We start from the raw sequence: 17,234 nt of genomic DNA, 5'->3' as shown, positions 1-17,234 counted from the left end.
CTTAGAAGTACCACAGTGATGAGTTAGATTGAGGTGGACCATCCCAGCAGCATTTAGAATCTGGTAGTATGTAATATTTGTCTTTTTCTTTTGACTTACTTCACTCTGAATAATAGGCTCTATCTAGGTTCATCCACCTCACTGGGACTGACTCAACTGAGTTCTTTGTAATTGCTGAGTAATATTCCATTGTATATATGTACCACAAATTGATGAATGGCAGAAACCAACACAATATTATAAAGCAATTATCCTCCATAAAAAAAAAAGAACCTAGTAGTAAAAAAAGCAGGTCAACTGAGATACAAATATCTCAATTTTTTCCCTAACTGCATATTTTTAACCCATTTCATTACATACTTATCTCCTTGTCTTTCCATAGAGTTATATTTATACTAGTGTCTTGATTTACTCAAGGAAACTAAGACATAAATTGCTTAGAATTTTTATTTGGCTTTCAGAATCTCTCATCCTCTTATACAAACATAGCAAAGAAATGGAAGTTCCATTTAAGTAACACAGGACACCCAGTAGGTTTGACTTGCAACTCTGCTACAGGCTGAATTAGGGAAACAGCTTGACCTTTCTGGGGACCTATAAAACTTGATAATATTATCTGTCTTTATGTATGATCAACCTAGAAGAGATAACACATGACAGTTATTTTAGCTTTTCAGAAAAAAAAAAAAAAAAGCCCTAGCTTGAGACAAAGTAGAGTACAACTAGTATTAGTTATTCTCTCTCTTGGGTAAACCAGGTATGCCTGTTAATTACATATATGTACTTTTCAACCAGGTCTCTAAAAAAATTTTCTAACTAGAATAGATTTATTGATTTTCTTCTTATAATCATAGTAAATTTATCATGGTAAGAGGACACTAAAAAGTAACTTGCTTTTTATTATTTCATTAGTATTTTAAGACTTTTGACTTCTTGAAAAATTAAATAATCCAAATAGCATGATATTGAAAAAACCCAGGGGGTTTCCTATTGTCCCTTAGGAGGGAATGAACAGGAACCACAGTCCTGTGCCTCTGATGTCCCCTTGCTGGAACTGGGAACTGCCCACCTCTCTTTTTTTCTTTCTTCCATTGCTTCTGCAGACTCTTCCATAGCTTATTATGTCCTCAATCCCATCCAGGCCAGTGCTACAATGTATGGGGATCTGAGTGAGGAGAAGGAGGGCCACACAACCTCCTCTCTCTTCCTGGATAATTCCCCACCAACATGCCTTTTCCCAGTCTCTCTCTTCAGTTCCTCTGAATTCCCACTCACCCCACCCTCTTGATCTTGTCCCATCTCCTTTCCCTGAAACTCCAACTTCTTATCCTTCTTTTTATCCCTGAACCACACCAACCATATGGAATCTCTGTGCTGAGTAAAATCATGACTTTTTATGATTCGTATGTTGAAATCTTAACCCTCAATATTTCAGATATGACCTTATTTGGAAATAGGGTCATTGCAGATATAATTAGTATTTTATTAGTATTAGAAGTCCTACTGGAGTAGGGTGGGGCCCTCTTCCAATATACCTGGTGTCCTTATCAAAAGGGGAAATTTGGACACAGAGGCAGACATGAACAGTGGGAAAAGGTCCTGTGAAGAGATACATGGAGAAGATAGCCAACTACAAGCCAAGGAACATCTGAAGCTGTCAGAAGCTAGGACAGAGGTCTGAAACAGATCTGTCCCTCATAGCCCTGAAGAAACCAACCCTGCTGATACCTTGATTTCAAATATCTACCCTCCAGAATGGTGAGAGGATAAATTTCTGTTGTTTCATCCAGTTTGTGGTACTTTGTTACAGACGCCTTAGCAAAGTAATATAGGTCCTTTCAAATCAGTATTCTTGAAATATTTACTGATGCTTATTTTAAAGAAGGCATTTGTCAGCTCCCACTGAGGCAGGACCCATTTGTGTTTCTCTTGTAATTCAACAGACATGAGTCTTTGTAGTTTACTCAGGGAATGTGTTATTCCTCATAAACATCAGTACCTCCAGGAGTCAACCCAGGTGCCCAGCTTCTAATCCAGCTCCACCTGTTCTAGATGTCCTGCCTCAGGGCCCTGCTGACCCAGGAGCCTGCTGGCTTTGGATTAATTTATACGGAATCTGCCTTCCTGTGAATTAGGGATAAATGTTCTTTATTACTTTTTGTAAAATTAGGGTTCTAACCAGTGCCTCAGTATCAGAACAATCTTTGGAGCTAGTTCATAAAGATACCCATGCTTATGATGCCCAGCCTCCAAGTTTTGGGCCAATGAATGGGGATTGGGGCCAGCCTTTGGTGGTTATTAAAAAGTCTCCCTCACTTCAGGGGTCATCATGCATAACCAGAGCTGGCAAATGCTGGAGAGTCAAGAATGTAACCCAATATCTCTCTCTACCTGGTAGAAATTAAAGAAAGTAAATTGAAGCATGGAGGAGACAATACTGTTATTGTTTCATCTCAGAGGGCATCCTTTTGTTATTAAGACAAAAAGGAAATGCAATACTTTGTTGTTGTTCAGTTGCTCAGTCATGTCTCTCTTTGCGACCCCATGGACTGCAGCACGCCAGGCTTCCCTGTCCTTCACCATCTCCTGGTGCTTTCTCAAACTCATGTTCATTGAGTTGGTGATCCATCCAACCATTTCATCCTCTGTCGTCCCCTTCTCCTCCTGCTTTCAAACTTTCCCAGAATCAGGGCCTTTTCCAATGAGTCGGCTGTTCGCATCAGGTAGCCAAGGTATTGGAGCTTCAGTTTCAGCATCAGTCCTTCCAGTGAATGTTCAGGGTTGATTTCCTTTAGGATTGACTGTTTTTTCTTTTGTTCTACTCTCTGCACAAAGTAGTCTCATCCTTTCTGTTCTCTCTTTTGGAAACATTTAGGCCTTTTGAGATTTGTTAAGGATTGCATATCTCAAAAGGCCTGAGTGTTTCCAAAAGAGAGGAGAGAAATGATGAGGTTGTTTTGTGCAGAGAGTAGAAAAATCAATGTCAAAGCTAAGAAACAGATATGGACAGTAGGAAAGGAAGCAGAATGGTAAGTTCAGTGAGAGGTGTCAGAGGTAGCCAGGGAGTCAGCCAGGACAAAGACAAGTCACCAGACAGTAATCTCTGGATGGATTACTAAGTTTTGACCCTGCCTCTCGGAGCCTCATGCTTCTCACAGTGGGAGGGAGGTTAGGCCATGAGGAACACTGATGGTTGATTGGTGTGGATGGTCCAAGGGCTTCCCTTGTGGCTCAGCTGGTAAAGAATCCACCTGCAATGCAGGAGACCTGGGTTCAATCCCTGGGCTGGGAAGATCCTCTGGAGAAGGGAAAGGCTAGCCACTCCAGTATTCTGGCCTGGAGAATTCCATGGACTGTATAGTCCATGGGGTTGCAAAGAGTCAGACATGACTGAGCGACTTTCACACACTCAGAGCCTCATGCTTCTCAAAGTGGGAGGGAGGTTAGGCCATGAAGAACACTGATGGTTGATTTGTGTGGATGGGCCTTGCAGCAGCACTTTTCATGTCTCTCTCTCTCTCGCAACCCTCTCTTTCCCTTCCCTTCCCCTCTTAGATATTGTGTGGTTTGTGTGTGGGTTGGATGAGAGTGGGTGAGGAGAGGTGTGATGTATAACAGGATGCAGTGGAGATAAGGCACTTCTTACAGAGATCAGGGGTTAATTTTGATGATTTTAATTTTTATTTTTTAAATTAAACTGTTTATTTTGAGATAACCATAGATTCATGTACACTTTTAAGAAGTAAAATAGAGGGATCCTGTGTAACCTTTATCCAGTTTCCCCCAGTGGTAACATCTTGCAAAATTATAGTACAGTATCACAGCCGGGATATTCACATTATAAAGTCAAGATATGAAACAGCTGTCATCATAAGGATTGCTCATATAATCCCTTTATAACCACACCCACCTTCTTTCCACACCCTTCCCTGCCTGAATCCCTGATAGCCACTAATCTGTTCTTCATTTCTTAGTGTTGTCATGTCAAGTATATAATAGAAGTGGAATCACTCATTTATATGTGTGTGAAAAAAGCCTTTGAGATTGACTTTTTTCATTCAGCATAATTCTCTGGAGGTTCATCAGGTTGTTGTATCTATCAATCAGTCATTCCTTTTTACTGCTGAATAATATTCCACAATACAGAAGTACCACAGTCTGTTTAATCAGTCATTGAAGGATGTATGGGTTGTTTCCAACTTTTTGGCAGTTATGAATAAAGAAGGCTCTTTATTTACGTGTAGATTTTTGTGGGAACTAAGTTTCATTCTTTGGGATATATGCCCAGGAATGCCATTGTTGGGTCATATGATCATTGGGTGCTTAAGTGTTTTTTAGCTTTTGTTTATTTTATTGAAATATAGTTGATTTTTAATATTGTGTTAGTTTCAGGTGTACAGAAAAGTGATTCTAGTTATATAAATACATGTCTTTTAGATTAGTTTCCATTATAGGTTATTACAAGATATTGAATGTTGTCCCCGTGTTATATGGTAAATCCTTGTTGCTTATATCTATTTTATATATGGTAGTGTGTATCTATTAATCCCATATTCCTAATTTATCCCCTCCCCTTTCCTTTTTCCTTTGGTAACTGTAGTTTTTAAAATGTCTGTGAGTCTCTTTCTGTTTTATAAATAGATTTATTTGTATTATTTTTTAGATTCCATATATAATGATGTCATACAATGTTTGTCTTTCTATAACTTTCTTCACTTGATATGATAATCTCTAGGTTCATCCATGTTGCTGCAAATGGCATTATTTCATTCTTTTTATGGCTTAGTAGTATTCCATTATATATATATTTTATGACATTTTTTTATCCATTCATCTGTCAGTGGACATTTAGGTTGCTTACATGTTTTGGCTATTATCAATAATGCTGCCATGAACATTGGGGTGCATGTATCTTTTCAAATTAGAGTGTGTGTCTTTTCTGGATATATTCCCAGGAGTGGGATTACTGGATAATATGGTAGCACTGCTTTTAGTTTTTCAAGGAAACTCCATCCTGTTTTTCATAGTGATGGCACCAATTTATATTCCCACCAACAGTGCAAGAGGCTTTTCTTTTCTACACAGTCTTCCAGTGTCTGTTGTTTGTAGACTTTTTGATGATGGCCCTTCTGACAGGTAAAGGTGATATCTCATTGTGGTTTTGATTAGCATTTCTCTAATAATTAGCGGTATGAGCATCTTTTCATATGCCTGTCAGCCCTCTATATGTCTTCTTTGGAGAAATGTCTGTTTAGGTCTTTTGTCCATTTATTGATTTGAATTGTTTGGTTTTTTGATATTGAGTTGTACAAGCCGTTTATATTTCAGAAATTTATCTCTTATCAGTCACATGGTTTGCAAATATTTTCTTCCAATCTGTTGGCTGTCTTTTCGTTTTGTTGATGATTTCCTTTGCTGTGCAAAAGCACTTATGTTTGATTAGGTCCCAATTGTTTATTTTGCTTCAATTTCTTTTGCTTTGGGAGACTGATCTAAAAAAATATCGATATGATTTATGTCAGAGAATGTTTTGCCTGTGTTCTCTTCTAGGAGTTTTCCAGGGTCATGTCTTATGTTTTAGATCATTTTGAGTTTATTTTTGTATATGATTTGAAGGAGTGTTCTAATTTCATTGATTTACATGTAACTGTCCAGCTTTCTAATACCACTTGCTGAAGAGACTGTCTTTCCTCCATTGTATATTCTTGCCTCCTTTGTTGAAGATTAATTGACTGTAGGTGTATGAGTTTATTTCTGGGCTCTCTATTCTGTTCCATTGATCTATATGTCTGTTTTTGTGCCAATACCACACTGTTTTGGTTACTGGTATGCTTCATTTTTATAGAAACTGCCACAATATTTTTCAGAATGGTTGTACCCTTTTGCCTTCCTACCAGTAATGCAAAAATGATTTGACTTCTCTCCAAATTTTGGTGTTATTATGTTTTATTTTAGCTATTTTGATAGGTATTTGGTAATAGAGCATTGTGGTTTTAATTTGTATTGCCCTCATGGATAATGATATTTAACATCTTTTCATGTACTTATTGCCGTTGGAATATCTTCTTTGATGAAATGTCTATTCCTGTCTTGCCCATGGGTTATTTGCTTTTTCTGTTGAGTTTTGAATTCTTTATATATTCTTTGCTTGCAAATATTTTTCCCCACTCTGTGGTTTGTCTTTTGATTGACTTACCAGAGCTTTCATAGAGTAAAAGTTTTTAATTTTGCTGAAGTTCATTATAACAATTATTTTCTTTTACAGATCTTGCTTTTGGTGTCAAATTATCTTTGCCTGCCCCCTTTTCTCCTTTTTTTTTTTTTTTCTAAAAGTTTTATAGTTTCATGTTAACCTTTAAGCCTATGACCCATTCTGAGTTAACTTTTGTATAAGGTATGAAGTTGAAGTCATGGCTCCCTCCTTGCCTATTGATGTGCAATTTCTTCAAGCACTGTTTGTTGAATAGACTATCTTTTCCTCCATTGAACTGCTTTTTCATCTTTGTCAAAAGTTATTTGGGCATTTTGATATCTATTTCTGGCTTTTCTCCTCTGTTCTGTTAACTGTTTGTCTCTCTTTCCACTAATACCACACAGTCTTGATTTTTGTAACTATACAATAAGTCTTGAAATCAGGTAGATGGAGTCCTCTCATTTTATTCGTCTTTTTCAAAGTTCCATTAGTTATTCTATTGATTTTCCTTTCCACATGCATTTTAAAATAAACCTGCTTATATCAGCAAAAACTCTCTTTGAGATTTGGTAGAGGTTGTATTAGATGTCAGTCAGTTTGGGAGAATTGACATCTTTACTATAGTAACTTTTCCTAGTTCTTTATTTTAGATTTCCTTGACTTCTTTTATCAGTATTGTGTAATTTTCAGCTTATAAGTCTTATACATGTTGTCTTAGATTTACAACTAAGTATTTCTTTCTCTTTTTTTTTTTGAGTGATTATGCATGTTTTTATCTGTCAATTCCTAGTGTATAGCAGTACAGTTTATTTTGTATGTTTACTTTGTAACCTGCAGCCTTGCAGATGTCACTTATTCTAGATTTTTGTTGTTGTTGTAGATTCCTTGGGATTTTCTGCATATGTCATCTGCAAGTAGGAACAGTTTTCTTTCTTCTTTGTTCTGTATGTATCTCATTTCCTTTTCTTATCTTAATGCACTAAATAGAAATACAGCATTGTGTTGAATAAGAGTGACGACAGTGAGCATACTGGCTAAGTTCCTGATTTTAGGGAAAAGGCACTCAGTCTTTCACTATTAAGTATGATGTTAGCTGTAGATTTTTTATAGATGCTCTTTGTCAAGTTGAGGAAGTTCTCTTTTATTTTTTCTAAAAGCTTTTTCCTTAGTATCATGAATGAGCAAATGACTTTTGAATTTGCCAAATGCATTTTCTGCATTAACTGATATCGTCATGTGATATTTTCCCCTTCTTCTTTAGCCTCTTAATATGGTTGCTGCTGCTGCTGCTGCTAAGTCGCTTCAGTTGTGTATGACTCTGTGCGACCCCATGAACAGCAGTCCACCAGGCTCCTCTGTCCATGGGATTCTCCAGGCAAGAATACTGGAGTGGGTTGCCATTTCCTTCTCCCTTAATATGGTTAATTGATTGCTTTTCATTCTTCAAACCAGTTTGAATTCCTGGAAGAAACCCCACCTGGTCATTGTGTAAATTATTTTTATATATTGCTAAATTAGTTCCAAAGAATAGCAGGGAGAGATGAGCAAGCCTTCCTCAGTGATCAGTGTGAAGAAATAGAGGAAAACTATAGAATGGAAAAGACTAGAATTCTCTTCAAAAAGATTAGAGATACCAAGGAAATGTTTCATGCAAAGATGGGCTCGATAAAGGATAGAAACGGTGTGGACCTAACAGAAGCAGAAGATATTAAGAAGACGTGGCAAGAATACCCAGAAGAAGTATACAAAAAAATTTTCATGACCCAGATAACCACAATTATGTGATCACTTACCTAGAGCCAGACATCCTGGAGTGTGAAGTCAAGTAAAGTTGGCCTTAGGAAGCATTCAGTATGAACAAAGCTATTGGAAGTGATGGAATTCCAGTTGAGCTATTTCAAATCCTAAAAGATGATGCTGTTAAAGTGCTGCATTCAATATGCCAGTAAATCTGGAAAACTCAGCAGTGGCCACAGACTGGAAAAGGTCAGTTTTCATTCCAATCCCAAAGAAAGGTAATGCCAAAGAATGTTCAAACTACCGCACAATTGCATTCATTTTACATGCTAGCAAAGTAATGCTCCAAGCGAGGCTTCAACAGTATGTGAACCAAGAACTTCCAGATGTCCAAGCTGGACTTAGAAAAGGCAGAGGAACCAGAAATCAACTTGCCAACATCTGCTGGATTATCAAAAAAGCAAGAGAGTTCCTGAAAAACATCTACTTCTGCTTTACTGACTGTGCCAAACCCTTTGACTGTGTGGATCACAACAAACTGTGGAAAATTCTTAAAGAGATAGGGATACCAGACCACCTTAACTGCCTGCTGAGAAATCTGTATGCAGGTCAAGAAGCAACAGTTAGAACTGGACATGGAACAATGGACTGGTTCCAAAGTGGGAAACGGGTGTATCAAGGCTATATATTTTCACCCTGCTTATTTAACTTCTGTGCAGAGTATATCATGTGAAATGCTGGGCTGGATGAAGCACAAGTGGGAATCAAGATTGCCAGAAATATAAAAAACCTCAGATATGCAAATGATACCACCCTTATGGCAGAAAGTGAAGAACTAAAGAGCCTCTTGATGAAAATGAAAGAGGAGAGTGAAAAAGTTGGCTTAAAACTCAACATTCAAAAAGCTAAGATCATGGCATCCAGTCCCATCACTTCATGGCAAATAGATGGGGAAACAATGCAAACAGTGTCTGACTTTATTTTCTTGGGCTCCAAAATCACTGCAGATGGTGGGTGCAGCCATGAAATTAAAAGATGCTTGCTCCTTGGAAGAAAAGCTATGACTAACCTAGACAGCATGTTAAAAATCAGAGACATTATTTTGCCAACAAAGATTCATCCTGTTAAAGCTATGGTTTTCCAGTAGTCTTGTATGGATGTGAGAGTTGGACCATAAAGAAAGCTGAGCACCAAAGAATTGATTGTGGTGTTGGAGAATTTGAATTGTGTTGTTGGAGAAGTCTCTTGAGAGTCCCTTGGACAGCAAGGAGATCAAACTAGTCAATCCTAAAGGAAATCAGACCTGAATATTCATTGGAAGGACTGATATTGAAGCTGAAGTTCCAATACTTTGGCCACCTGATACGAAGGACTGACTCACTGGAAAAGACCCTGATGCTAGGAAAGATTGAAGGCAGGAAGAGAAGGGGGACAGAGGATGAGATGGTTGGATGACATCACCAACTTGATGGACATGAGTTTGAGCAAGCTCTGGGAGTTGGTGATGGATAGGGAAGCCTGGCATTCTGCAGTCCATGGGGTCGACTGAGTGACTGAACTGAACTGAATCGAGTATTTTTAAGGGCTTCTTTGTATCTGTAATCATAAGGGATAATGGTCTCCAACTCTACCTCTGGGGGTGCCTTTCTTCCCAGGTTCAGGGGTGACCCATGAGGAATATCAGTGATTGGTTGGTGGTTATGGTCATGGTGGTAGCATTTCTTGTTTATCTTTCTCTCTTCATCCCCTTGCCCGGTTAGGATCCATTTTTGGTCAGAAAAGATAAACCACAGACACAGTGAGGTGTGCAGGGGGAGGGTTTGTTGGGTGAGAAGGAAGTGGTGGGTGGGAAGCAGTGTAACGTAGATCATGATTAGGTGGAGATGAGGCAGTTCTTACCCAGATCTGGGATTTCAACTGTGCTTCAAAAAGAATGTCCCTCTCTCACCCGCTGCCCTGCCACCACCCCCCAACTGCCCACTCCAAACACGCAAATCAGGTTTTAACAGGAAATGGAAAACTTGGAAAAGGTACTGGGAAAACAGGGTATGTTTTCTTTTTTCCCTTTCTTAAGCCCTCACAAAAATAACCTGTGAATCTAAGATCCTGAAAACTGTAATTTAGCTGGGCTAGAAGGAAAACAGATTCCCTTTTCAAGTGTTTCAGGAATAAAGCTCTGATGACTCTCTGACTTCAGCCAAAGCTTTCAGAAAACATAAACTTTAAAGTTCACATGCTGATGCTTGTGCTCAGTTTCTCTGCCGTGTCTGACTCTTTGAGAGCCCAGGGGCTGTAGCCCACCAGGCCCCTCTGTCCTTGGAAATTTCTATGTAGGAATATTGGAGTGGGTTGCCATTTCCTCCTCCTGAGGATCTTCCTGACCCAGAGGTCAAAGCCACTTCTCTTGTGTCTCTTGCATAGGTAGGCAGGCAGATTCTTTACCACTGAGTCGTGTAGGAAGCCCCAGACTTTAAAGTTGTTACCTCATCGTTGTGAGGGATGTGATGACCCTTTGGATGTACCATTTCCTGTGCTGCTTCTACTTATCTGACTGGCAAGATGAACATTCTCTTGTCATTTTTTGTGTGTCCTCTGTAAAGAATCTGCCTGCAATGCAAGAGATTGCCTGCAATGCAGGAAACCTAGGTTTGATCCCTGGGTCTGGAAGATCCCCTGGAGGAATAAATGGCAACCCCCTCCAGTTTTCTTGCCTGAGAAATCCCATGGATAGAAGTGCCTGGCAGTCACAAGAGTCAGACATGAATTAGCGAGTAAACCACCACCATCACCCCAATGCTGTCCACGTCGTTTGGGGAACAATTAGAATGTGAATGCTCCTTATCCATTGCTTTTGTAATTAGGTGTTAACATTACTTAACATTTTAAAAATTCTGTGCAAAATGGCCTCAGAATAATTTTAATACTATAATAGTGTTTCTTTAAGTCTTCTCTATTATTTATTGCCAAGTCACAGAATAGAAAAAAAATGAAAGGAATTTATTTTACATGAGAGCCATTCAAATCACAAAATTCTGGGGGCTGAACTGAGACTGACCACATATTCAAGTTCATTGCTTTAATAGCTAAAATAAAAATATAGTATCACTTTTGTCCTATCGAAATCCATTTTGATAATCCCCTAAATTAGCCTCTAAAACACATTAAATAACAAAAATTTACTTAAATTCTCATTTTTGTGTTATGCTTGATTAATAAACACACCAACCAACCCAGCAACCCAGCCTATCTCTAAACATGACTGAAGAAAATAGGTAGATTTGGGATGTAAAGGCACAGTCCCTCAGCAGGGCTAATTTTGTTAGCTTTTGCAGGGCTATTTCACTTTTAGCTCTTCTTCCCATGTGGGGCATGCACAGACTCATTGGATTTTGTGGGGACTTTCTTTAAGATAGAATATAGAAAATGTACAAAATTGGGTGCATAGCTTTAAAAGGTGACTGTTGAAAGTCCCTTGGACAGCAAGTAGATCAAACCAGTCAGTCCTAAAGGAAATCAGTCCTGAATATTCACTGGGAGGACTGATCCTGAAGCTGAAGCTCCAATACTCTGGCCACCTGATGCAAAGAACGGACGCATTGGAGAAGACCCTGATGCTGAGAAAGATTGAAGGGAGGAGGAGAAGGGGATGACAGAGGATGAGATGGTTGGATGGCATCACCGACTCAATGGACATGAGTCTGAGCAAGTTCTGGGAGTTGGTAATGGACAGGGAAGCCTGGCATGCTGCAGTCCATGGAGTCGCAAAGAGTCAGACACAACTAAGTGACTGAACTGACTGACTGTGCTTAGGCTTTTTCAGGTCATGGGGAATCCATACCTCTTGTACATGGAAATGAGCCATGTATTCCAAATGGTGTCTTAAAAATATCCTGATATGAGCTATTTTTCTGCCACATAGTCATTAAATGTTTCTTCATCTATAAGTACCTCAGACTCTTTTTCTCTCTGTTGCTCAGCTACTGTCAGTTTGATTAGGCTGATGTTTTAAAATCAACCAGGAATGCACCAAGAGCTATTATATTCAGACCATTTTGATGAAAAATATCTTGAGCCAAATAGACTCCTATTGCATCTTTCTCATCTGTAACATTGAGTGACTCATTCACTGTCACAGTTGGTTGGCTGCAGAGCTGGGAACAGAGTCATCATCTTCTGACCTTGGATTGGCTCAGAATATTTTCCTGGAGTTGTGCTGTGAACCAAAAAGGAAAGGGCAGTTTAAAAAATGTCCCCAAAGACTCCTCTTAACCCATATGCATTTTTATTGTTGCTTGTTTCTGAGCTCAGTAACAATTTATAATTGCTCTGATGGCAGACTTAGTTCTTCATTTTTGAGCAAATTGCTTGTTTTCACTAAGCTCAGTTTCTTCATATGAAAAAGGGGGATAAAGAATAGGCCCTTCTCATAGGGCTGCTAGGGATTCCCTAGTGGCTCAGATGGTAAAGAATCTGCCTGCAATGCAGGAGACCCAGGTTTGATTCCTGGGTCAGGAAGATTCCCTGGAGAAGGAAATGGCAAACCACTCCACTGGTCTTGCATGTGAAATCGCATGAACAGAGGACGCTTCAGCTCATGGGGTCGCAAAGAGTTGGACATGCCTGAGCGACTCACACACACACACACACACACACACACACACACACTCAAACACACGCAGATAAGGCTGCTATGAGGGTTAAGTGTAGTAGAGCATGGGAGAACGTTTAGAGAGGGTAACAGATTTGTTAGATGATTGTCACCCAGGTTGTGTATGAAGTAAATTGAACTTAAAAAATTTCATGTTAACAAGGGATACATTTGATGCTCTTAACAATATAATGACTTACTTTTGAACATCTTGAATTTTACCTGTTGTCTTGTTCAGATCATTTCCTGTTTGCACATTTCTTCAGTCAGTGATGGCCATAATACCAACATAGACTTTTCTCAGAAATCTCAATTTTTACCATAAGCATGGTTTCTCTGCAATTGTGAAAATTCTGCCAAAATTGCTTAACAAACAGCATGTAATAGTTTACCATGGAAGGGAGTGATGTCAGCCTCTACTTTAAAGATCTAGATGAATGTAGCCTTTAGGCAAATGTGTATTGCATGTCTGTTGTATGTAAAGCATTGTTTCAGTCACTGGGATCACATGAGTCAATTGGATCCATAAGCTTCTGTTTTCATGAAGCTAAGAATCTAGTGGAACAGGTGGACCAACCAAGACAAAGCCAAAGAAGGAAAATGGGGAAAGGGAGGAAGAGAAGAAGGGGGAAGAAAGATAAAGGAAGAATGTTAAACAGGAGAAAAATGCCAGCTATGGAAAGCATCCCAAATTGCTACACACTGAACAGGGTCATGTTAAAGAGATGGCAGGATGACTGCCTTTGTGTGGTGGCCAAGGGAAGCCTTTTTGAGGAGGTGACATTTAAGTTTCAGTGCTAAAAAAGAAAGCAATAGCAACATACGTGGAGAGAATGTTCCTAAAAGAGGGAGTGACTGAGGAAAGACCAAGGGTGGGACCAGCTTGTGCTGGAGACAGCGGGCTTGGAGAGGAGGAAGCACAACTGCCAGGTGGTCAGAGAGGCAGGCAAAGCCAGATCATTTAAGGATGAGGATCATATAGGGGCCAGACCAGATAGTGGCCTTAATTTCAAATCTGAAGAAAAGCTGCTGGCGAGAGTGGTAAGATCTGATTGCTGATCACCACCCTGATATTGCTTTATTCATGGTCAAAGTTGGTTCACAACCATAGAGTTCAGGGCAATAGCATGGTCCAGAGACGTGGACACATACTTTAATATGTCATCTCCCTCCTGTTTGGCCTAAAACTGAGATCAAAGGAGGGAAGATATCGCTTCTGGTTTAAGAAAACCTCCCACCTGCACTGTCCCACATCTTCATTAAAGAGAAGTTTCAAATGGGCTTACGGAGGGGACAAAATATATTCTGAGGGTTGATAGCTGTACTCCTAAAATAGGCAGAACATCCTGAATTGTTCATGGGCAGAGTTGTGTCTTAATTACCTTGACGTCTCTGACATCCAGACAAGCGTCTTCACCAACATTCACCCTCCATGAGCATTTGTTCTTTGCTGGATGAACTAGTAGACAAATGCATTTTACGGCCGGATATTCCCTCATTTTACAGATGATTATTGGGTACTTAATACCAGACACCATTCTAAATTCTGTGACGGAGCAATGAACAAAATAGACGAATATCTCTGCTCATAAAGCTTACCTTCTATTTTTACATGGGTATGTCATGACTTTTACACATTCCTGGGTATCCTGGGTTGCAATGGAGGTGATTGTTGTGGTGGTAGTGGTATGTATGTGTGTCTACAAATATATTCTGGGGAGCAGTGAGGAAAAGGAAAATAATGGAGATTAATATAGAAAAATGTATGATTTTCAGAGCAGATAATAATAGTTGATTGAAGTTGTTAGTGAACCAGGTTAGTTTTGTAAGCCAAAATGCTGAGATACCGAGGTTTGCTGCAAAGAGAGGGTTTTCACAAGTCAGCCAAGCGAGGAGATGGGTAAACAAGTGTCAAATCTGCCTTCATGGAGGCAAGGGGCTCAGATTATTTATGGGATAAAGAAAAAAAAAACAGAGTGGTCTGAGGCCTGGGGAGTGTATGGAAAGGTAATTGGATAAAGGTGTAGTAACTGTCATTCTATGCAGGTGTAACTAAGCTATACCTGTTCAAAATGGAGGCACTTAGCATGATGTGAGGGTGGAGTTTTCATCCCTCTGATGTCAAGAGGTCACTGAGTAGACACTTGCGTATGCCCACTTGGAAGGTCAGTGGTCCTATCCAGTATTAACCAGCTCAACTGCAACTAGACACAATTGACTCCAAGTTCTTGGAAAACAACTCAAACTTCAGATTGTTCAGGCTGCTTGGTGCTTGGAGGACATGCAAGTCTTATGTACCACAGTTAAAACAAACTTGACTAGTGTAGGCAGATTACAGGTGAAATGGATTTAACTAATGATGACCGATGGTTTCAAAAGCAGCAAAGCATGCTATGTATAGTTTCAACCCTGTATGCTCTGATTGTAAAACAGAGGAATCTCTAGAGTCTGGAGGGACCGCCAAGCCAGCATTCCAGTGGCCCTGAGGACTGTGTTTTTAGTGTCAAGTCAAGATCTGGCCTGAAAAGAACCTGAATTTCCTTGTAGCAGCCAGAGCTCTTAGTCAACAAAGGAGAGTCTTCTCTAGCTAGTGAGAGCAGGAAGAGTATTTATTAAAGGATATTTGGTAGAACGCTTCTAGAACATTAGGACAGCCATAGAAATGGTCTTGGAGGCTGTGTGTCAAGAACTATGCCCAAACTGCCTGGAGAACTGCTCCCTCGGAGCGCAATGAGCTTTCAGCTCACATGGCTGATACCAAGATATCAAGACCTCCGTCTTCCTCCTTTGGGAAGCTCCATGTCTCTCCCTTATTTTTTGCCACAGTTGAGTTTTTAAAACATTGTTTGAAAAATAAAGACTAACACATATGCAAAAGGTACAAGTGGTTACAAGTGGTTATATGGTCTGGTCTACCATATAACCACTACCCTGGGCCAATAACTTGACATTTCCCTAGAGCTTTCAGCCCCTTCCAGTCCCCACCTCTCATCAAAGGCAGAATGGCTCTTCCTGTTGTTCTCTGGGCTGCATCAAAAATCTTGCATCTGACTGGAGGGAACTGGGTCACATTCATATAATTTAATCTTAACTAAATCTGGGAAAGTGACTTTCCGGCATGACACTAGGGACACCAGGATTTAAAAGATGGAGATTTTCTCCGATATAGGAAGGGTTTGCATAGGTTTTGAACAGCTTCCCAACATGACAGATGGTTGCCATGTTCTCCAGTGGGTAAATAACATCTCAGCCTTGTTAGGTGGAACCAGGTGAAAATTTCTGCTTTTGTAGGTTAAGTGGTTGAATATTGGCAGGTCTTTGTGGTTCAAACTAAGAGAAAGGACAGTATCAGTCTAAGGGCAGGAAATGGAAAATTATCTGAGGGAGATAAGACTAGAAGTGTCAGGAAAACTGAGAACTGCTTCAAGCTAGCATCAGTGATATGAACCTATAATTTACCTACTTTGTTACCCCAAACGCCCCCCACTGCTATATTAGAAGTTTGTGGACCTGAGACACATGGCTCTGTGTGTTTATGTGTGAGTTGTTTAGTAGGGAGCCCCAAAGGGTGGAGCTTTGTGGGTTATTTAAGGGGACCAGATGTGAAACCTCAAGACAGGAAATTTAACGCCTTGGTAGGTGCTCGTGGAGAAATGTCAAAGCAAGATGGAAGTGCAGCCTTGTTTGAGGCCTGCCCTAAAGGCAGGAGGGTGGGTAGTGTTACCCATTCTCACAGTTCTAAGTGGCTATTGTGAAAATGCGCATTGTTAATTCAAGGAAATCATCAGATGGCACAAAGATAGGCTATAATTAGATTCAGCTCAGCAGTGCTTAATAGAGGAAAAATAGAAATAGTCAAAATGCCCACTTGTAGATTTATTAAGTAAATTGTTATTTATCCATGCACTAGAATGCTAGGTTGTACCTAAAAATGGTGTTACAGTAAAATGTGATAAGAAAAGTTGGTCAGGAAGCGTGCGTGCTAAGTCACTTCAGTCGTGTCTGACTCTGTATGACTCCAATGGACCGTACGTAGCCCACCAGGCTCCTCTGTCCATGGGATTCTCCAGGCAAGGATACTGGAGGGGGTTGCCATGCCCTCCTCCAGGATCCTCCCCACCCAAGGATTGAACCCGCGTCTCCTGCATTGGCAGGTAAGTTCTTTACTTCTAGTGTCACCTAGGAAGCCCTGATCAGGAAGCAGTATAGCCTAAAGCTTCAAAGCATAGGCTGCAGAGCCAAATGTTTTGTCTTGACTCTGCCCTTTACTGGTTGAGAGTCAGCAAGTTCCTCATCTGAGAGTTTAGAAGAGTTACTACATGGGAACTTCTCTGGTAGTCCAGTGGTTGAGAATCCATCTGTCAGTGCAAGAGACCAGGTTCGATACCTGGTCAAGGAGGATCCCGCATGCCATGGCACAGAGCAATTAGGCCTGGGCACCACAGTTACTCAGCCCACACTCGAGAGCCTGTGAGCCACAACTCCCGAGCCCCTGCGCCTAGAGCTTGTGCCCTGCAACCAAAAGTTAGTCGCTCAGTCATGTCCAACTCTTTGCAATGCCATGGACTGTGGCCTGCCAGGCTCCTCTGTCCATGGGATTCTCCAGGAGTGGGCTGCCATTCCCTTCACCAAGGGATCTTCCTGACCCAGGGATTG

Source organism: Budorcas taxicolor, chromosome 10 (assembly GCF_023091745.1).
Source record: "Budorcas taxicolor isolate Tak-1 chromosome 10, Takin1.1, whole genome shotgun sequence".
NCBI classification, from domain to species: Eukaryota; Metazoa; Chordata; class Mammalia; order Artiodactyla; family Bovidae; genus Budorcas; species Budorcas taxicolor.
Note: the sequence above shows the minus strand (reverse complement) of the source record.